The sequence below is a fragment of the Hordeum vulgare genome, chromosome 2H, assembly GCF_904849725.1.
Source record: "Hordeum vulgare subsp. vulgare chromosome 2H, MorexV3_pseudomolecules_assembly, whole genome shotgun sequence".
Taxonomy (NCBI): domain Eukaryota; kingdom Viridiplantae; phylum Streptophyta; class Magnoliopsida; order Poales; family Poaceae; genus Hordeum; species Hordeum vulgare.
In genome coordinates this window covers 576,568,041-576,585,744 of record NC_058519.1, presented here as the reverse complement: position 1 = coordinate 576,585,744, position 17,704 = coordinate 576,568,041, and the positions used below count along the sequence as shown (strand labels likewise).

The 17,704-nt window shown below is 45.9% G+C and overlaps 49 non-coding genes and 1 pseudogene across 49 annotated transcripts; all 50 read right to left on the bottom strand.

Annotated features, from left to right (window-relative positions):
- Positions 1-162: 162 nt before the first annotated feature.
- Positions 163-281, bottom strand: LOC123431684. Its single transcript, XR_006623272.1, has one exon. It is a non-coding gene; the product is annotated as a 5S ribosomal RNA (ribosomal RNA).
- A 197-nt stretch (positions 282-478) lies between these two features.
- On the bottom strand, positions 479-597 carry LOC123433934. Its single transcript, XR_006625231.1, has one exon. It is a non-coding gene; the product is annotated as a 5S ribosomal RNA (ribosomal RNA).
- A 181-nt stretch (positions 598-778) lies between these two features.
- On the bottom strand, positions 779-897 carry LOC123437064. The gene has a single exon (XR_006628266.1). It is a non-coding gene; the product is annotated as a 5S ribosomal RNA (ribosomal RNA).
- A 429-nt stretch (positions 898-1,326) lies between these two features.
- On the bottom strand, positions 1,327-1,445 carry LOC123435195. The gene has a single exon (XR_006626454.1). It is a non-coding gene; the product is annotated as a 5S ribosomal RNA (ribosomal RNA).
- A 209-nt stretch (positions 1,446-1,654) lies between these two features.
- LOC123433933 lies at positions 1,655-1,773 on the bottom strand. Its single transcript, XR_006625230.1, has one exon. It is a non-coding gene; the product is annotated as a 5S ribosomal RNA (ribosomal RNA).
- A 182-nt stretch (positions 1,774-1,955) lies between these two features.
- Positions 1,956-2,074, bottom strand: LOC123432488. Its single transcript, XR_006624067.1, has one exon. It is a non-coding gene; the product is annotated as a 5S ribosomal RNA (ribosomal RNA).
- Positions 2,075-2,293: 219 nt separating this feature from the next.
- Positions 2,294-2,412, bottom strand: LOC123431874. The gene has a single exon (XR_006623472.1). It is a non-coding gene; the product is annotated as a 5S ribosomal RNA (ribosomal RNA).
- Positions 2,413-2,596: 184 nt separating this feature from the next.
- On the bottom strand, positions 2,597-2,715 carry LOC123435148. Its single transcript, XR_006626409.1, has one exon. It is a non-coding gene; the product is annotated as a 5S ribosomal RNA (ribosomal RNA).
- Positions 2,716-2,894: 179 nt separating this feature from the next.
- On the bottom strand, positions 2,895-3,013 carry LOC123431683. The gene has a single exon (XR_006623271.1). It is a non-coding gene; the product is annotated as a 5S ribosomal RNA (ribosomal RNA).
- Positions 3,014-3,204: 191 nt separating this feature from the next.
- LOC123437087 lies at positions 3,205-3,323 on the bottom strand. The gene has a single exon (XR_006628288.1). It is a non-coding gene; the product is annotated as a 5S ribosomal RNA (ribosomal RNA).
- Positions 3,324-3,504: 181 nt separating this feature from the next.
- On the bottom strand, positions 3,505-3,623 carry LOC123436966. Its single transcript, XR_006628172.1, has one exon. It is a non-coding gene; the product is annotated as a 5S ribosomal RNA (ribosomal RNA).
- A 203-nt stretch (positions 3,624-3,826) lies between these two features.
- LOC123437970 lies at positions 3,827-3,945 on the bottom strand. The gene has a single exon (XR_006629130.1). It is a non-coding gene; the product is annotated as a 5S ribosomal RNA (ribosomal RNA).
- A 173-nt stretch (positions 3,946-4,118) lies between these two features.
- On the bottom strand, positions 4,119-4,237 carry LOC123436802. The gene has a single exon (XR_006628012.1). It is a non-coding gene; the product is annotated as a 5S ribosomal RNA (ribosomal RNA).
- Positions 4,238-4,434: 197 nt separating this feature from the next.
- On the bottom strand, positions 4,435-4,584 carry LOC123433323 (annotated as a pseudogene).
- A 203-nt stretch (positions 4,585-4,787) lies between these two features.
- On the bottom strand, positions 4,788-4,906 carry LOC123433931. Its single transcript, XR_006625228.1, has one exon. It is a non-coding gene; the product is annotated as a 5S ribosomal RNA (ribosomal RNA).
- A 182-nt stretch (positions 4,907-5,088) lies between these two features.
- On the bottom strand, positions 5,089-5,207 carry LOC123433930. Its single transcript, XR_006625227.1, has one exon. It is a non-coding gene; the product is annotated as a 5S ribosomal RNA (ribosomal RNA).
- Positions 5,208-5,389: 182 nt separating this feature from the next.
- LOC123438331 lies at positions 5,390-5,508 on the bottom strand. Its single transcript, XR_006629480.1, has one exon. It is a non-coding gene; the product is annotated as a 5S ribosomal RNA (ribosomal RNA).
- Positions 5,509-5,696: 188 nt separating this feature from the next.
- Positions 5,697-5,815, bottom strand: LOC123432986. The gene has a single exon (XR_006624549.1). It is a non-coding gene; the product is annotated as a 5S ribosomal RNA (ribosomal RNA).
- A 184-nt stretch (positions 5,816-5,999) lies between these two features.
- LOC123435147 lies at positions 6,000-6,118 on the bottom strand. The gene has a single exon (XR_006626408.1). It is a non-coding gene; the product is annotated as a 5S ribosomal RNA (ribosomal RNA).
- A 179-nt stretch (positions 6,119-6,297) lies between these two features.
- Positions 6,298-6,416, bottom strand: LOC123433929. The gene has a single exon (XR_006625226.1). It is a non-coding gene; the product is annotated as a 5S ribosomal RNA (ribosomal RNA).
- A 197-nt stretch (positions 6,417-6,613) lies between these two features.
- On the bottom strand, positions 6,614-6,732 carry LOC123433928. The gene has a single exon (XR_006625225.1). It is a non-coding gene; the product is annotated as a 5S ribosomal RNA (ribosomal RNA).
- Positions 6,733-6,913: 181 nt separating this feature from the next.
- On the bottom strand, positions 6,914-7,032 carry LOC123433926. The gene has a single exon (XR_006625224.1). It is a non-coding gene; the product is annotated as a 5S ribosomal RNA (ribosomal RNA).
- Positions 7,033-7,733: 701 nt separating this feature from the next.
- Positions 7,734-7,852, bottom strand: LOC123436258. Its single transcript, XR_006627489.1, has one exon. It is a non-coding gene; the product is annotated as a 5S ribosomal RNA (ribosomal RNA).
- Positions 7,853-8,290: 438 nt separating this feature from the next.
- On the bottom strand, positions 8,291-8,409 carry LOC123437434. Its single transcript, XR_006628614.1, has one exon. It is a non-coding gene; the product is annotated as a 5S ribosomal RNA (ribosomal RNA).
- A 215-nt stretch (positions 8,410-8,624) lies between these two features.
- On the bottom strand, positions 8,625-8,743 carry LOC123433925. The gene has a single exon (XR_006625223.1). It is a non-coding gene; the product is annotated as a 5S ribosomal RNA (ribosomal RNA).
- A 181-nt stretch (positions 8,744-8,924) lies between these two features.
- Positions 8,925-9,043, bottom strand: LOC123435958. The gene has a single exon (XR_006627201.1). It is a non-coding gene; the product is annotated as a 5S ribosomal RNA (ribosomal RNA).
- A 191-nt stretch (positions 9,044-9,234) lies between these two features.
- Positions 9,235-9,353, bottom strand: LOC123432429. The gene has a single exon (XR_006624012.1). It is a non-coding gene; the product is annotated as a 5S ribosomal RNA (ribosomal RNA).
- Positions 9,354-9,565: 212 nt separating this feature from the next.
- On the bottom strand, positions 9,566-9,684 carry LOC123433924. Its single transcript, XR_006625222.1, has one exon. It is a non-coding gene; the product is annotated as a 5S ribosomal RNA (ribosomal RNA).
- A 181-nt stretch (positions 9,685-9,865) lies between these two features.
- Positions 9,866-9,984, bottom strand: LOC123433923. The gene has a single exon (XR_006625221.1). It is a non-coding gene; the product is annotated as a 5S ribosomal RNA (ribosomal RNA).
- A 695-nt stretch (positions 9,985-10,679) lies between these two features.
- On the bottom strand, positions 10,680-10,798 carry LOC123436257. The gene has a single exon (XR_006627488.1). It is a non-coding gene; the product is annotated as a 5S ribosomal RNA (ribosomal RNA).
- A 438-nt stretch (positions 10,799-11,236) lies between these two features.
- LOC123437433 lies at positions 11,237-11,355 on the bottom strand. Its single transcript, XR_006628613.1, has one exon. It is a non-coding gene; the product is annotated as a 5S ribosomal RNA (ribosomal RNA).
- Positions 11,356-11,567: 212 nt separating this feature from the next.
- Positions 11,568-11,686, bottom strand: LOC123433922. Its single transcript, XR_006625220.1, has one exon. It is a non-coding gene; the product is annotated as a 5S ribosomal RNA (ribosomal RNA).
- Positions 11,687-11,867: 181 nt separating this feature from the next.
- LOC123435957 lies at positions 11,868-11,986 on the bottom strand. The gene has a single exon (XR_006627200.1). It is a non-coding gene; the product is annotated as a 5S ribosomal RNA (ribosomal RNA).
- Positions 11,987-12,177: 191 nt separating this feature from the next.
- LOC123432428 lies at positions 12,178-12,296 on the bottom strand. Its single transcript, XR_006624011.1, has one exon. It is a non-coding gene; the product is annotated as a 5S ribosomal RNA (ribosomal RNA).
- Positions 12,297-12,511: 215 nt separating this feature from the next.
- On the bottom strand, positions 12,512-12,630 carry LOC123433921. Its single transcript, XR_006625219.1, has one exon. It is a non-coding gene; the product is annotated as a 5S ribosomal RNA (ribosomal RNA).
- Positions 12,631-12,827: 197 nt separating this feature from the next.
- LOC123437803 lies at positions 12,828-12,946 on the bottom strand. The gene has a single exon (XR_006628971.1). It is a non-coding gene; the product is annotated as a 5S ribosomal RNA (ribosomal RNA).
- Positions 12,947-13,131: 185 nt separating this feature from the next.
- Positions 13,132-13,250, bottom strand: LOC123435488. Its single transcript, XR_006626736.1, has one exon. It is a non-coding gene; the product is annotated as a 5S ribosomal RNA (ribosomal RNA).
- A 182-nt stretch (positions 13,251-13,432) lies between these two features.
- Positions 13,433-13,551, bottom strand: LOC123437142. The gene has a single exon (XR_006628339.1). It is a non-coding gene; the product is annotated as a 5S ribosomal RNA (ribosomal RNA).
- A 200-nt stretch (positions 13,552-13,751) lies between these two features.
- LOC123435465 lies at positions 13,752-13,870 on the bottom strand. The gene has a single exon (XR_006626714.1). It is a non-coding gene; the product is annotated as a 5S ribosomal RNA (ribosomal RNA).
- Positions 13,871-14,376: 506 nt separating this feature from the next.
- On the bottom strand, positions 14,377-14,495 carry LOC123432427. The gene has a single exon (XR_006624010.1). It is a non-coding gene; the product is annotated as a 5S ribosomal RNA (ribosomal RNA).
- Positions 14,496-14,791: 296 nt separating this feature from the next.
- On the bottom strand, positions 14,792-14,910 carry LOC123433919. The gene has a single exon (XR_006625216.1). It is a non-coding gene; the product is annotated as a 5S ribosomal RNA (ribosomal RNA).
- A 194-nt stretch (positions 14,911-15,104) lies between these two features.
- Positions 15,105-15,223, bottom strand: LOC123432592. The gene has a single exon (XR_006624166.1). It is a non-coding gene; the product is annotated as a 5S ribosomal RNA (ribosomal RNA).
- A 182-nt stretch (positions 15,224-15,405) lies between these two features.
- On the bottom strand, positions 15,406-15,524 carry LOC123433918. Its single transcript, XR_006625215.1, has one exon. It is a non-coding gene; the product is annotated as a 5S ribosomal RNA (ribosomal RNA).
- Positions 15,525-15,703: 179 nt separating this feature from the next.
- Positions 15,704-15,822, bottom strand: LOC123437141. Its single transcript, XR_006628338.1, has one exon. It is a non-coding gene; the product is annotated as a 5S ribosomal RNA (ribosomal RNA).
- A 197-nt stretch (positions 15,823-16,019) lies between these two features.
- On the bottom strand, positions 16,020-16,138 carry LOC123436859. The gene has a single exon (XR_006628067.1). It is a non-coding gene; the product is annotated as a 5S ribosomal RNA (ribosomal RNA).
- Positions 16,139-16,326: 188 nt separating this feature from the next.
- LOC123435399 lies at positions 16,327-16,445 on the bottom strand. Its single transcript, XR_006626651.1, has one exon. It is a non-coding gene; the product is annotated as a 5S ribosomal RNA (ribosomal RNA).
- A 194-nt stretch (positions 16,446-16,639) lies between these two features.
- On the bottom strand, positions 16,640-16,758 carry LOC123433917. Its single transcript, XR_006625214.1, has one exon. It is a non-coding gene; the product is annotated as a 5S ribosomal RNA (ribosomal RNA).
- A 182-nt stretch (positions 16,759-16,940) lies between these two features.
- Positions 16,941-17,059, bottom strand: LOC123438101. Its single transcript, XR_006629262.1, has one exon. It is a non-coding gene; the product is annotated as a 5S ribosomal RNA (ribosomal RNA).
- A 194-nt stretch (positions 17,060-17,253) lies between these two features.
- Positions 17,254-17,372, bottom strand: LOC123433106. The gene has a single exon (XR_006624659.1). It is a non-coding gene; the product is annotated as a 5S ribosomal RNA (ribosomal RNA).
- Positions 17,373-17,563: 191 nt separating this feature from the next.
- Positions 17,564-17,682, bottom strand: LOC123435464. The gene has a single exon (XR_006626713.1). It is a non-coding gene; the product is annotated as a 5S ribosomal RNA (ribosomal RNA).
- Between the last annotated feature and the right edge of the window lie 22 nt (positions 17,683-17,704).

Here is a 17,704-nt window from a genome sequence, read left to right as displayed (position 1 = left end):
TTGTTCCTTATGCTTGCCCCTACTACTACTACTACTAGTCGTTGGGTGTCAAGCGCGGTGGGAAAAGTCACACAGTAATCGTCAAAAATAAGAAAATGAGGTCATATAGATCACGGTCCCGCGTCATCCTTGTCACGTGGCGCAAAAATATATTTAAAAAGGGGAATGCAACACGAGGACTTCCCAGGAGGTCACCCATCCTAGTACTACTCTCGCACAAGCACGCTTAACTTCGGAGTTCTGATGGGATCCGGTGCTTTAGTGCTGGTATGATCGCATCAGACATGCAACTATCTATTTGTTCCTTTTGCTTGCCCCTACTACTACTACTACTACTACTACTACTACTACTAGTCGTTGGGTGTCAAGCGCGGTGGGAAAAGTCACACAGTAATCGTCAAAAATAAGAAAATGAGGTCATATAGATCACGCTCCCGCGTCATCCTTGTCACGTGGCGCAAAAATATATTTAAAAAGGGGAATGCAACACGAGGACTTCCCAGGAGGTCACCCATCCTAGTACTACTCTCGCCCAAGCACGCTTAACTTCGGAGTTCTGATGGGATCCGGTGCTTTAGTGCTGGTATGATCGCATCCGACATGCAACTATCTATTTGTTCCTTATGCTTGCCCTACTACTACTACTACTACTAGTCGTTGGGTGTCAAGCGCGGTGGGAAAAGTCACACAGTAATCGTCAAAAATAAGAAAATGAGGTCATATAGATCACGGTCCCGCGTCATCCTTGTCACGTGGCGCAAAAATATATTTAAAAAGGGGAATGCAACACGAGGACTTCCCAGGAGGTCACCTATCCTAGTACTACTCTCGCCCAAGCACGCTTAACTTCGGAGTTCTGATGGGATCCGGTGCTTTAGTGCTGGTATGATCGCATCCGACATGCAACTATCTATTTGTTCCTTATGCTTGCCCCTACTACTACTACTACTACTACTAGTCGTTGGGTGTCAAGCGCGGTGGGAAAAGTCACACAGTAATCGTCAAAAATAAGAAAATGAGGTTATATAGATCACGGTCCCGCGTCATCCTTGTCACGTGGCGCAAAAATATATTTAAAAAGGGGAATGCAACACGAGGACTTCCCAGGAGGTCACCCAGGGAATGCAACACGAGGACTTCCGAGGAGGTCACCCATCCTAGTACTACTCTCGCCCTACTACTACTACTACTACTACTACTAGTCGTTGGGTGTCAAGCGCGGTGGGAAAAGTCACACAGTAATCGTCAAAAATAAGAAAATGAGGTCATATAGATCACGGTCCCGCGTCATCCTTGTCACGTGGCGCAAAAATATATTTAAAAAGGGGAATGCAACACGAGGACTTCCCAGGAGGTCACCCATCCTAGTACTACTCTCGCCCAAGCACACTTAACTTCGGAGTTCTGATGGGATCCGGTGCTTTAGTGCTGGTATGATCGCATCCGACATGCAACTATCTATTTGTTCCTTATGCTTGCCCCTACTACTACTACTACTAGTACTACCACTACTACTACTACTACTACTAGTCGTTGGGTGTCAAGCGCGGTGGGAAAAGTCACACAGTAATCGTCAAAAATAAGAAAATGAGGTCATATAGATCACGCTCCCGCGTCATCCTTGTCACGTGGCGCAAAAATATATTTAAAAAGGGGAATGCAACACGAGGACTTCCCAGGAGGTCACCCATCCTAGTACTACTCTCGCCCAAGCACGCTTAACTTCGGAGTTCTGATGGGATCCGGTGCTTTAGTGCTGGTATGATCGCATCCGACATGCAACTATCTATTTGTTCCTTATGCTTGCCCCTACTACTACTACTACTACTAGTCGTTGGGTGTCAAGCGCGGTGGGAAAAGTCACACAGTAATCGTCAAAAATAAGAAAATGAGGTCATATAGATCACGCTCCCGCGTCATCCTTGTCACGTGGCGCAAAAATATATTTAAAAAGGGGAATGCAACACGAGGACTTCCCAGGAGGTCACCCATCCTAGTACTACTCTCGCCCAAACACGCTTAACTTCGGAGTTGTGATGGGATCCGGTGCTTCAGTGCTGGTATGATCGCATCCGACATGCAACCATCTATTTGTTCCTTATGCTTGCCCCTACTACTACTACTAATACTACTACTACTACTACTACTACTACTACTACTATTACTAGTCGTTGGGTGTCAAGCGCGGTGGGAAAAGTCACACAGTAATCGTCAAAAATAAGAAAATGAGGTCATATAGATCACGGTCCCGCGTCATCCTTGTCACGTGGCGCAAAAAATATATTTAAAAAGGGGAATGCAACACGAGGACTTCCCAGGAGGTCACCCATCCTAGTACTACTCTCGCCCAAGCACGCTTAAGTTCGGAGTTCTGATGGGATCCGATGCTTTAGTGCTGGTATGATCGCATCCGACATGCAACTATCTATTTGTTCCTTATGCTTGCCCTACTACTACTACTACTACTACTAGTCGTTGGGTGTCAAGCGCGGTGGGAAAAGTCACACAGTAATCGTCAAAAATAAGAAAATGAGGTCATATAGATCACGGTCCCGCGTCGTCCTTGTCACGTGGCGCAAAAATATATTTAAAAAGGGGAATGCAACACGAGGACTTCCCAGGAGGTCACCCATCCTAGTACTACTCTCGCCCAAGCACGCTTAACTTCGGAGTTCTGATGGGATCCGGTGCTTTAGTGCTGGTATGATCACATCCGACATGCAACTATCTATTTGTTCCTTATGCTTGCCCCTACTACTACTACTACTAGTCGTTGGGTGTCAAGCGCGGTGGGAAAAGTCACACAGTAATCGTCAAAAATAAGAAAATGAGGTCATATAGATCACGGTCCCGCGTCATCCTTGTCACGTGGCGCAAAAATATATTTAAAAAGGGGAATGCAACACGAGGACTTCCCAGGAGGTCACCCATCCTAGTACTACTCTCGCACAAGCACGCTTAACTTCGGAGTTCTGATGGGATCCGGTGCTTTAGTGCTGGTATGATCGCATCAGACATGCAACTATCTATTTGTTCCTTATGCTTGCCCCTACTACTACTACTACTACTACTACTACTAGTCGTTGGGTGTCAAGCGCGGTGGGAAAAGTCACACAGTAATCGTCAAAAATAAGAAAATGAGGTCATATAGATCACGCTCCCGCGTCATCCTTGTCACGTGGCGCAAAAATATATTTAAAAAGGGGAATGCAACACGAGGACTTCCCAGGAGGTCACCCATCCTAGTACTACTCTCGCCCAAGCACGCTTAACTTCGGAGTTCTGATAGGATCCGGTGCTTTAGTGCTGGTATGATCGCATCCGACATGCAACTATCTATTTGTTCCTTATGCTTGCCCTACTACTACTACTACTACTAGTCGTTGGGTGTCAAGCGCGGTGGGAAAAGTCACACAGTAATCGTCAAAAATAAGAAAATGAGGTCATATAGATCACGGTCCCGCGTCATCCTTGTCACGTGGCGCAAAAATATATTTAAAAAGGGGAATGCAACACGAGAACTTCCCAGGAGGTCACCCATCCTAGTACTACTCTCGCCCAAGCACGCTTAACTTCGGAGTTCTGATGGGATCCGGTGCTTTAGTGCTGGTATGATCGCATCCGACATGCAACTATCTATTTGTTCCTTATGCTTGCCCCTACCCCTACTACTACTACTACCACTACTACTAATACTACTAGTCGTTGGGTGTCAAGCGCGGTGGGAAAAGTCACACAGTAATCGTCAAAAATAAGAAAATGAGGTCATATAGATCACGCTCCCGCGTCATCCTTGTCACGTGGCGCAAAAATATATTTAAAAAGGGGAATGCAACACGAGGACTTCCCAGGAGGTCACCCATCCTAGTACTACTCTCGCCCAAGCACGCTTAACTTCGGAGTTCTGATGGGATCCGGTGCTTTAGTGGTGGTATGATCGCATCCGACATGCTACTATCTATTTGTTCCTTATGCTTGCCCCTACTACTACTAGTCGTTGGGTGTCAAGCGCGGTGGGAAAAGTCACACAGTAATCGTCAAAAATAAGAAAATGAGGTCATATAGATCACGCTCCCGCGTCATCCTTGTCACGTGGCGCAAAAATATATTTAAAAAGGGGAATGCAACACGAGGACTTCCCAGGAGGTCACCCATCCTAGTACTACTCTCGCCCAAGCACGCTTAACTTCGAAGTTCTGATGGGATCCGGTGCTTTAGTGCTGGTATGATTGCATCCGACATGCAACTATCTATTTGTTCCTTATGCTTGCCCCTACTACTACTACTACTACTACTGCTACTACTACTAATTGTTGGGTGTCAAGCGCGGTGGGAAAAGTCACACAGTAATCGTCAAAAATAAGAAAATGAGGTCATATAGATCACGCTCCCGCGTCATCCTTGTCACGTGGCGCAAAAATATATTTAAAAAGGGGAATGCAACACGAGGACTTCCCAGGAGGTCACCCATCCTAGTACTACTCTCGCCCAAGCACACCCATCCTAGTACTACTCTCGCCCATGCACGCTTAACTTCGGAGTTCTGATGGGATCCGGTGCTTTAGTGCTGTTATGATCGCATCCGACATGCAACTATCTATTTGTTCCTTATGCTTGCCCCAACTACTACTACTACTACTACTAATACTACTACTACTACTAGTCGTTGGGTGTCAAGCGCGGTGGGAAAAGTCACACAGTAATCGTCAAAAATAAGAAAATGAGGTCATATAGATCACGCTCCCGCGTCATCCTTGTCACGTGGCGCAAAAATATATTTAAAAAGGGGAATGCAACACGAGGACTTCCCAGGAGGTCACCCATCCTAGTACTACTCTCGCCCAAGCACGCTTAACTTCGGAGTTCTGATGGGATCCGGTGCTTTAGTGCTGGTATGATCGCATCCGACATGCAACTATCTATTTGTTCCTTATGCTTGCCCCTACTACTACTACTACTACTAGTCGTTGGGTGTCAAGCGCGGTGGGAAAAGTCACACAGTAATCGTCAAAAATAAGAAAATGAGGTCATATAGATCACGTTCCCGCGTCATCCTTGTCACGTGGCGCAAAAATATATTTAAAAAGGGGAATGCAACACGAGGACTTCCCAGGAGGTCACCCATCCTAGTACTACTCTCGCCCAAGCACGCTTAACTTCGGAGTTCTGATGGGATCCGGTGCTTTAGTGCTGGTATGATCGCATCCGACATGCAACTATCTATTTGTTCCTTATGCTTGCCCCTACTACTACTACTACTACTAGTCGTTGGGTGTCAAGCGCGGTGGGAAAAGTCACACAGTAATCGTCAAAAATAAGAAAATGAGGTCATATAGATCACGGTCCCGCGTCATCCTTGTCACGTGGCGCAAAAATATATTTAAAAAGGGGAATGCAACACGAGGACTTCCCAGGAGGTCACCCATCCTAGTACTACTCTTGCCCAAGCACGCTTAACTTCAGAGTTCTGATGGGATCCGGTGCTTTAGTGCTGGTATGATCGCATCCGACATGCAACTATCTATTTGTTCCTTATGCTTGCCCCTACTACTACTACTACTACTACTACTAGTCGTTGGGTGTCAAGCGCGGTGGGAAAAGTCACACAGTAATCGTCAAAAATAAGAAAATGAGGTCATATAGATCACGCTCCCGCGTCATCCTTGTCACGTGGCGCGAAAATATATTTAAAAAGGGGAATGCAACACGAGGACTTCCCAGGAGGTCACCCATCCTAGTACTACTCTCGCCCAAGCACGCTTAAGTTCGGAGTTCTGATGGGATCCGATGCTTTAGTGCTGTTATGATCGCATCCGACATGCAACTATCTATTTGTTCCTTATGCTTGCCCTACTACTACTACTACTACTACTAGTCGTTGGGTGTCAAGCGCGGTGGAAAAAGTCACACAGTAATCGTCAAAAATAAGAAAATGAGGTCATATAGATCACGGTCCCGCGTCGTCCTTGTCACGTGGCGCAAAAATATATTTAAAAAGGGGAATGCAACACGAGGACTTCCCAGGAGGTCACCCATCCTAGTACTACTCTCGCCCAAGCACGCTTAACTTCGGAGTTCTGATGGGATCCGGTGCTTTAGTGCTGGTATGATCACATCCGACATGCAACTATCTATTTGTTCCTTATGCTTGCCCCTACTACTACTACTACTAGTCGTTGGGTGTCAAGCGCGGTGGGAAAAGTCACACAGTAATCGTCAAAAATAAGAAAATGAGGTCATATAGATCACGGTCCCGCGTCATCCTTGTCACGTGGCGCAAAAATATATTTAAAAAGGGGAATGCAACACGAGGACTTCCCAGGAGGTCACCCATCCTAGTACTACTCTCGCCCAAGCACGCTTAACTTCGGAGTTCTGATGGGATCCGGTGCTTTAGTGCTGGTATGATCGCATCCGACATGCAACTATCTATTTGTTCCTTATGCTTGCCCCTACTACTACTACTACTACTACTACTACTACTACTAGTCGTTGGGTGTCAAGCGCGGTGGGAAAAGTCACACAGTAATCGTCAAAAATAAGAAAATGAGGTCATATAGATCACGCTCCCGCGTCATCCTTGTCACGTGGCGCAAAAATATATTTAAAAAGGGGAATGCAACACGAGGACTTCCCAGGAGGTCACCCATCCTAGTACTACTCTCGCCCAAGCACGCTTAACTTCGGAGTTCTGATGGGATCCGGTGCTTTAGTGCTGGTATGATCGCATCCGACATGCAACTATCTATTTGTTCCTTATGCTTGCCCTACTACTACTACTACTACTAGTCGTTGGGTGTCAAGCGCGGTGGGAAAAGTCACACAGTAATCGTCAAAAATAATAAAATGAGGTCATATAGATCACGGTCCCGCGTCATCCTTGTCACGTGGCGCAAAAATATATTTAAAAAGGGGAATGCAACACGAGGACTTCCCAGGAGGTCACCCATCCTAGTACTACTCTCGCCCAAGCACGCTTAACTTCGGAGTTCTGATGGGATCCGGTGCTTTAGTGCTGGTATGATCGCATCCGACATGCAACTATCTATTTGTTCCTTATGCTTGCCCCTACTACTACTACTACTACTACCACTACTACTACTACTACTACTAGTCGTTGGGTGTCAAGCGCGGTGGGAAAAGTCACACAGTAATCGTCAAAAATAAGAAAATGAGGTCATATAGATCACGCTCCCGCGTCATCCTTGTCACGTGGCGCAAAAATATATTTAAAAAGGGGAATGCAACACGAGGACTTCCCAGGAGGTCACCCATCCTAGTACTACTCTCGCCCTACTACTACTACTACTACTACTACTACTACTACTACTACTACTAGTCGTTGGGTGTCAAGCGCGGTGGGAAAAGTCACACAGTAATCGTCAAAAATAAGAAAATGAGGTCATATAGATCACGGTCCCGCGTCATCCTTGTCACGTGGCGTAAAAATATATTTAAAAAGGGGAATGCAACATGAGTTCTGATGGGATCCGGTGCTTTAGTGCTGGTATGATCGCATCCGACATGCAACTATCTATTTGTTCCTTATGCTTGCCCCTACTACTACTACTACTACTACTACTACTACTACTACTACTACTACTACTAGTCGTTGGGTGTCAAGCGCGGTGGGAAAAGTCACACAGTAATCGTCAAAAATAAGAAAATGAGGTCATATAGATCACGTTCCCGCGTCATCCTTGTCACGTGGCGCAAAAATATATTTAAAAAGGGGAATGCAACACGAGGACTTCCGAGGAGGTCACCCATCCTAGTACTACTCTCGCCCAAGCACGCTTAACTTCGGAGTTCTGATGGGATCCGGTGCTTTAGTGCTGGTATGATCGCATCCGACATGCAACTATCTATTTGTTCCTTATGCTTGCCCCTACTACTACTACTACTAGTCGTTGGGTGTCAAGCGCGGTGGGAAAAGTCACACAGTAATCGTCAAAAATAAGAAAATGAGGTTATATAGATCACGGTCCCGCGTCATCCTTGTCACATGGCGCAAAAATATATTTAAAAAGGGGAATGCAACACGAGGACTTCCCAGGAGGTCACCCAGGGAATGCAACACGAGGACTTCCCAGGAGGTCACCCATCCTAGTACTACTCTCGCCCTACTACTACTACTACTACTACTACTACTACTACTACTACTAGTCGTTGGGTGTCAAGCGCGGTGGGAAAAGTCACACAGTAATCGTCAAAAATAAGAAAATGAGGTCATATAGATCACGGTCCCGCGTCATCCTTGTCACGTGGCGCAAAAATATATTTAAAAAGGGGAATGCAACGCGAGGACTTCCCAGGAGGTCACCCATCCTAGTACTACTCTCGCCCAAGCACGCTTAACTTCGGAGTTCTGATGGGATCCGGTGCTTTAGTGCTAGTATGATCGCATCCGACATGCAACTATCTATTTGTTCCTTATGCTTGCCCCTACTACTACTACTACTACTACTACTACTACCACTACTACTACTACTACTACTAGTCGTTGGGTGTCAAGCGCGGTGGGAAAAGTCACACAGTAATCGTCAAAAATAAGAAAATGAGGTCATATAGATCACGCTCCCGCGTCATCCTTGTCACGTGGCGCAAAAATATATTTAAAAAGGGGAATGCAACACGAGGACTTCCCAGGAGGTCACCCATCCTAGTACTACTCTCGCCCAAGCACGCTTAACTTCGGAGTTCTGATGGGATCCGGTGCTTTAGTGCTGGTATGATCGCATCCGACATGCAACTATCTATTTGTTCCTTATGCTTGCCCTACTACTACTACTACTACTAGTCGTTGGGTGTCAAGCGCGGTGGGAAAAGTCACACAGTAATCGTCAAAAATAAGAAAATGAGGTCATATAGATCACGCTCCCGCGTCATCCTTGTCACGTGGCGCAAAAATATATTTAAAAAGGGGAATGCAACACGAGGACTTCCCAAGAGGTAACCCATCCTAGTACTACTCTCGCCCAAGCACGCTTAACTTCGGAGTTCTGATGGGATCCGGTGCTTTAGTGCTGGTATGATCGCATCCGACATGCAACTATCTATTTCTTCCTTATGCTTGCCCCTACTACTACTACTACTACTACTACTACTAGTCGTTGGGTGTCAAGCGCGGTGGGAAAAGTCACACAGTAATCGTTAAAAATAAGAAAATGAGGTCATATAGATCACGGTCCCGCGTCATCCTTGTCACGTGGCGTAAAAATATATTTAAAAAGGGGAATGCAACATGAGGACTTCCCAGGAGGTCACCCATCCTAGTACTACTCTCGCCCAAGCACGCTTAACTTCGGAGTTCTGATGGGATCTGGTGCTTTAGTGCTAGTATGATCGCATCCGACATGCAACTATCTATTTGTTCCTTATGCTTGCCCCTACTACTACTACTACTACTACTACTACTACTACTACTACTACTACTACTAGTCGTTGGGTGTCAAGCGCGGTGGGAAAAGTCACACAGTAATCGTCAAAAATAAGAAAATGAGGTCATATAGATCACGCTCCCGCGTCATCCTTGTCACGTGGCGCAAAAATATATTTAAAAAGGGGAATGCAACACGAGGACTTCCCAGGAGGTCACCCATCCTAGTACTACTCTCGCCCAAGCACGCTTAACTTCGGAGTTCTGATGGGATCCGGTGCTTTAGTGCTGGTATGATCGCATCCGACATGCAACTATCTATTTGTTCCTTATGCTTGCCCTACTACTACTACTACTACTAGTCGTTGGGTGTCAAGCGCGGTGGGAAAAGTCACACAGTAATCGTCAAAAATAATAAAATGAGGTCATATAGATCACGGTCCCGCGTCATCCTTGTCACGTGGCGCAAAAATATATTTAAAAAGGGGAATGCAACACGAGGACTTCCCAGGAGGTCACCCATCCTAGTACTACTCTCGCCCAAGCACGCTTAACTTCGGAGTTCTGATGGGATCCGGTGCTTTAGTGCTGGTATGATCGCATCCGACATGCAACTATCTATTTGTTCCTTATGCTTGCCCCTACTACTACTACTACTACTACCACTACTACTACTACTACTACTAGTCGTTGGGTGTCAAGCGCGGTGGGAAAAGTCACACAGTAATCGTCAAAAATAAGAAAATGAGGTCATATAGATCACGCTCCCGCGTCATCCTTGTCACGTGGCGCAAAAATATATTTAAAAAGGGGAATGCAACACGAGGACTTCCCAGGAGGTCACCCATCCTAGTACTACTCTCGCCCTACTACTACTACTACTACTACTACTACTACTACTACTACTAGTCGTTGGGTGTCAAGCGCGGTGGGAAAAGTCACACAGTAATCGTCAAAAATAAGAAAATGAGGTCATATAGATCACGGTCCCGCGTCATCCTTGTCACGTGGCGTAAAAATATATTTAAAAAGGGGAATGCAACATGAGTTCTGATGGGATCCGGTGCTTTAGTGCTGGTATGATCGCATCCGACATGCAACTATCTATTTGTTCCTTATGCTTGCCCCTACTACTACTACTACTACTACTACTACTACTACTACTACTACTACTAGTCGTTGGGTGTCAAGCGCGGTGGGAAAAGTCACACAGTAATCGTCAAAAATAAGAAAATGAGGTCATATAGATCACGTTCCCGCGTCATCCTTGTCACGTGGCGCAAAAATATATTTAAAAAGGGGAATGCAACACGAGGACTTCCGAGGAGGTCACCCATCCTAGTACTACTCTCGCCCAAGCACGCTTAACTTCGGAGTTCTGATGGGATCCGGTGCTTTAGTGCTGGTATGATCGCATCCGACATGCAACTATCTATTTGTTCCTTATGCTTGCCCCTACTACTACTACTACTAGTCGTTGGGTGTCAAGCGCGGTGGGAAAAGTCACACAGTAATCGTCAAAAATAAGAAAATGAGGTTATATAGATCACGGTCCCGCGTCATCCTTGTCACATGGCGCAAAAATATATTTAAAAAGGGGAATGCAACACGAGGACTTCCCAGGAGGTCACCCAGGGAATGCAACACGAGGACTTCCCAGGAGGTCACCCATCCTAGTACTACTCTCGCCCTACTACTACTACTACTACTACTACTACTACTACTACTACTAGTCGTTGGGTGTCAAGCGCGGTGGGAAAAGTCACACAGTAATCGTCAAAAATAAGAAAATGAGGTCATATAGATCACGGTCCCGCGTCATCCTTGTCACGTGGCGCAAAAATATATTTAAAAAGGGGAATGCAACGCGAGGACTTCCCAGGAGGTCACCCATCCTAGTACTACTCTCGCCCAAGCACGCTTAACTTCGGAGTTCTGATGGGATCCGGTGCTTTAGTGCTAGTATGATCGCATCCGACATGCAACTATCTATTTGTTCCTTATGCTTGCCCCTACTACTACTACTACTACTACTACTACCACTACTACTACTACTACTACTAGTCGTTGGGTGTCAAGCGCGGTGGGAAAAGTCACACAGTAATCGTCAAAAATAAGAAAATGAGGTCATATAGATCACGCTCCCGCGTCATCCTTGTCACGTGGCGCAAAAATATATTTAAAAAGGGGAATGCAACACGAGGACTTCCCAGGAGGTCACCCATCCTAGTACTACTCTCGCCCAAGCACGCTTAACTTCGGAGTTCTGATGGGATCCGGTGCTTTAGTGCTGGTATGATCGCATCCGACATGCAACTATCTATTTGTTCCTTATGCTTGCCCTACTACTACTACTACTACTAGTCGTTGGGTGTCAAGCGCGGTGGGAAAAGTCACACAGTAATCGTCAAAAATAAGAAAATGAGGTCATATAGATCACGCTCCCGCGTCATCCTTGTCACGTGGCGCAAAAATATATTTAAAAAGGGGAATGCAACACGAGGACTTCCCAAGAGGTAACCCATCCTAGTACTACTCTCGCCCAAGCACGCTTAACTTCGGAGTTCTGATGGGATCCGGTGCTTTAGTGCTGGTATGATCGCATCCGACATGCAACTATCTATTTCTTCCTTATGCTTGCCCCTACTACTACTACTACTACTACTACTACTAGTCGTTGGGTGTCAAGCGCGGTGGGAAAAGTCACACAGTAATCGTTAAAAATAAGAAAATGAGGTCATATAGATCACGGTCCCGCGTCATCCTTGTCACGTGGCGTAAAAATATATTTAAAAAGGGGAATGCAACATGAGGACTTCCCAGGAGGTCACCCATCCTAGTACTACTCTCGCCCAAGCACGCTTAACTTCGGAGTTCTGATGGGATCTGGTGCTTTAGTGCTAGTATGATCGCATCCGACATGCAACTATCTATTTGTTCCTTATGCTTGCCCCTACTACTACTACTACTACTACTACTACTACTACTACTACTACTACTACTACTAGTCGTTGGGTGTCAAGCGCGGTGGGAAAAGTCACACAGTAATCGTCAAAAATAAGAAAATGAGGTCATATAGATCACGCTCCCGCGTCATCCTTGTCACGTGGCGCAAAAATATATTTAAAAAGGGGAATGCAACACGAGGACTTCCCAGGAGGTCACCCATCCTAGTACTACTCTCGCCCAAGCACGCTTAACTTCGGAGTTCTGATGGGATCCGGTGCTTTAGTGCTGGTATGATCGCATCCGACATGCAACTATCTATTTGTTCCTTATGCTTGCCCCTACTACTACTACTACTACTACTAATACTACTACTAGTCGTTGGGTGTCAAGCGCGGTGGGAAAAGTCACACAGTAATCGTCAAAAATAAGAAAATGAGGTCATATAGATCACGGTCCCGCGTCATCCTTGTCACGTGGCGCAAAAATATATTGAAAAAGGGGAATGCAACACGAGGACTTCCCAGGAGGTCACCCATCCTAGTACTACTCTCGCCAAAGCACGCTTAACTTCGGAGTTCTGATGGGATCCGGTGCTTTAGTGCTGGTATGATCGCATCCGACATGCAACTATCTATTTGTTCCTTATGCTTGCCCCTACTACTACTACTACTACTACTAGTCGTTGGGTGTCAAGCGCGGTGGGAAAAGTCACACAGTAATCGTCAAAAATAAGAAAATGAGGTCATATAGATCACGGTCCCGCGTCATCCTTGTCATGTGGCGCAAAAATATATTTAAAAAGGGGAATGCAACACGAGGACTTCCCAGGAGGTCACCCATCCTAGTACTACTCTCGTCCAAGCACGCTTAACTTCGGAGTTCTGATGGGATCCGGTGCTTTAGTGCTGGTATGATCGCATCCGACATGCAACTATCTATTTGTTCCTTATGCTTGCCCCTACTACTACTACTACTACTAGTCGTTGGGTGTCAAGCGCGGTGGGAAAAGTCACACAGTAATCGTCAAAAATAAGAAAATGAGGTCATATAGATCACGCTCCCGCGTCATCCTTGTCACGTGGCGCAAAAATATATTTAAAAAGGGGAATGCAACACGAGGACTTCCCAGGAGGTCACCCATCCTAGTACTACTCTCGCCCAAGCACGCTTAACTTCGGAGTTCTGATGGGATCCGTTGCTTTAGTGCTGGTATGATCGCATCCGACATGCAACTATCTATTTCTTCCTTATGCTTGCCCCTACTACTACTACTACTACTACTACTACTACTACTACTAGTCGTTGGGTGTCAAGCGCGGTGGGAAAAGTCACACAGTAATCGTCAAAAATAAGAAAATGAGGTCATATAGATCACGGTCCCGCGTCATCCTTGTCACGTGGCGCAAAAATATATTTAAAAAGGGGAATGCAACGCGAGGACTTCCCAGGAGGTCACCCATCCTAGTACTACTCTCGCCCAAGCACGCTTAACTTCGGAGTTCTGATGGGATCCGGTGCTTTAGTGCTGGTATGATCGCATCCGACATGCAACTATCTATTTGTTCCTTATGCTTGCCCCTACTACTACTACTACTACTACTACTACTACTACCACTACTACTACTACTACTACTACTACTACTACCACTACTACTACTACTACTACTACTACTACTACCACTACTACTACTACTACTACTAGTCGTTGGGTGTCAAGCGCGGTGGGAAAAGTCACACAGTAATCGTCAAAAATAAGAAAATGAGGTCATATAGATCACGCTCCCGCGTCATCCTTGTCACGTGGCGCAAAAATATATTTAAAAAGGGGAATGCAACACGAGGACTTCCCAGGAGGTCACCCATCCTAGTACTACTCTCGCCCTACTACTACTACTACTACTACTACTACTAATACTACTACTAGTCGTTGGGTGTCAAGCGCGGTGGGAAAAGTCACACAGTAATCGTCAAAAATAAGAAAATGAGGTCATATAGATCACGGTCCCGCGTCATCCTTGTCACGTGGCGTAAAAATATATTTAAAAAGGGGAATGCAACATGAGGACTTCCCAGGAGGTCACCCATCCTAGTACTACTCTCGCCCAAGCACGCTTAACTTCGGAGTTCTGATGGGATCTGGTGCTTTAGTGCTAGTATGATCGCATCCGACATGCAACTATCTATTTGTTCCTTATGCTTGCCCCTACTACTACTACTACTACTACTACTACTACTACTACTACTACTACTACTACTACTACTACTACTACTACTACTACTACTACTACTACTACTACTACTACTACTACTACTACTACTACTACTACTACTACTACTAGTCGTTGGGTGTCAAGCGCGGTGGGAAAAGTCACACAGTAATCGTCAAAAATAAGAAAATGAGGTCATATAGATCACGCTCCCGCGTCATCCTTGTCACGTGGCGCAAAAATATATTTAAAAAGGGGAATGCAACACGAGGACTTCCCAGGAGGTCACCCATCCTAGTACTACTCTCGCCCAAGCACGCTTAACTTCGGAGTTCTGATGGGATCCGGTGCTTTAGTGCTGGTATGATCGCATCCGACATGCAACTATCTATTTGTTCCTTATGCTTGCCCCTACTACTACTACTACTACTAATACTACTACTAGTCGTTGGGTGTCAAGCGCGGTGGGAAAAGTCACACAGTAATCGTCAAAAATAAGAAAATGAGGTCATATAGATCACGGTCCCGCGTCATCCTTGTCACGTGGCGCAAAAATATATTGAAAAAGGGGAATGCAACACGAGGACTTCCCAGGAGGTCACCCATCCTAGTACTACTCTCGCCAAACCACGCTTAACTTCGGAGTTCTGATGGGATCCGGTGCTTTAGTGCTGGTATGATCGCATCCGACATGCAACTATCTATTTGTTCCTTATGCTTGCCCCTACTACTACTACTACTACTAGTCGTTGGGTGTCAAGCGCGGTGGGAAAAGTCACACAGTAATCGTCAAAAATAAGAAAATGAGGTCATATAGATCACGGTCCCGCGTCATCTTTGTCATGTGGCGCAAAAATATATTTAAAAAGGGGAATGCAACACGAGGACTTCCCAGGAGGTCACCCATCCTAGTACTACTCTCGCCCAAGCACGCTTAACTTCGGAGTTCTGATGGGATCCGGTGCTTTAGTGCTGGTATGATCGCATCCGACATGCAACTATCTATTTGTTCCTTATGCTTGCCCCTACTACTACTACTACTAGTCGTTGGGTGTCAAGCGCGGTGGGAAAAGTCACACAGTAATCGTCAAAAATAAGAAAATGAGGTCATATAGATCACGCTCCCGCGTCATCCTTGTCACGTGGCGCAAAAATATATTTAAAAAGGGGAATGCAACACGAGGACTTCCCAGGAGGTCACCCATCCTAGTACTACTCTCGCCCAAGCACGCTTAACTTCGGAGTTCTGATGGGATCCGTTGCTTTAGTGCTGGTATGATCGCATCCGACATGCAACTATCTATTTCTTCCTTATGCTTGCCCCTACTACTACTACTACTACTACTACTACTACTACTAGTCGTTGGGTGTCAAGCGCGGTGGGAAAAGTCACACAGTAATCGTCAAAAATAAGAAAATGAGGTCATATAGATCACGGTCCCGCGTCATCCTTGTCACGTGCCGCAAAAATATATTTTAAAAGGGGAATGCAACACGAGGACTTCCCAGGAGGTCACCCATCCTAGTACTACTCTCGCCCAAGTACGCTTAACTTCGGAGTTCTGATGGGATCCGGTGCTTTAGTGCTGGTATGATCGCATCCGACATGCAACTATCTATTTGTTCCTTATGCTTGCCCCTACTACTACTACTACTACTACTACTAGTCGTTGGGTGTCAAGCGTGGTGGGAAAAGTCACACAGTAATCGTCAAAAATTAGAAAATGAGGTCATATAGATCACGCTCCCGCGTCATCCTTGTCACGTGGCGCAAAAATATATTTAAAAAGGGAAATGCAACACGAGGACTTCCCAGGAGGTCACCCATCCTAGTACTACTCTCGCCCAAGCACGCTTAACTTCGGAGTTCTGATGGGATCCGGTGCTTTAGTGCTGGTATGATCGCATCCGACATGCAACTATCTATTTGTTCCTTATGCTTGCCCCTACTACTACTACTACTACTACTACTACTACTAGTCGTTGGGTGTCAAGCGCGGTGGGAAAAGTCACACAGTAATCGTCAAAAATAAGAAAATGAGGTCATATAGATCACGGTCCCGCGTCATCCTTGCCACGTGCCGCAAAAATATATTTAAAAAGGGGAATGCAACACGAGGACTTCCCAGGAGGTCACCCATCCTAGTACTACTCTCGCCCAAGCACGCTTAACTTCGGAGTTCTGATGGGATCCGGTGCTTTAGTGCTGGTATGATCGCATCCGACATGCAACTATCTATTTGTTCCTTATGCTTGCCCCTACTACTACTACTACTACTAGTCGTTGGGTGTCAAGCGCGGTGGGAAAAGTCACACAGTAATCGTCAAAAATAAGAAAATGAGGTCATATAGATCACGGTCCCGCGTCATCCTTGTCACGTGCCGCAAAAATATATTTAAAAAGGGGAATGCAACACGAGGACTTCCCAGCAGGTCACCCATCCTAGTACTACTCTCGCCCAAGCACGCTTAACTTCGGAGTTCTGATGGGATCCGATGCTTTAGTGCTGGTATGATCGCATCCGACATGCAACTATCTATTTGTTCCTTATGCTTGCCCCTACTACTACTACTACTACTACTACTACTACTAGTCGTTGGGTGTCAAGCGCGGTGGGAAAAGTCACACAGTAATCGTCAAAAATAAGAAAATGAGGTCATATAGATCACGCTCCCGCGTCATCCTTGTCACGTGGCGCAAAAATATATTTAAAAAGGGGAATGCAACAAGAGGACTTCCCAGGAGGAAACCCATCCTAGTACTACTCTCGCTCTAGCACGCTTAACTTCGGAGTTCTGATGGGATCCGGTGCTTTAGTGCTGGTATGATCGCATCCGACATGCAACTATCTATTTCTTCCTTATGCTTGCCCCTACTACTACTACTACTACTACTACTACTAGTCGTTGGGTGTCAAGCGCGGTGGGAAAAGTCACACAGTAATCGTCAAAAATAAGAAAATGAGGTCATATAGATCACGGTCCCGCGTCATCCTTGTCACGTGGCGCAAAAATATATTTAAAAAGGGGAATGCAACGCGAGGACTTCCCAGGAGGTCACCCATCCTAGTACTACTCTCGCCCAAGCACGCTTAACTTCGGAGTTCTGATGGGATCCGGTGCTTTAGTGCTGGTATGATCGCATCCGACATGCAACTATCTATTTGTT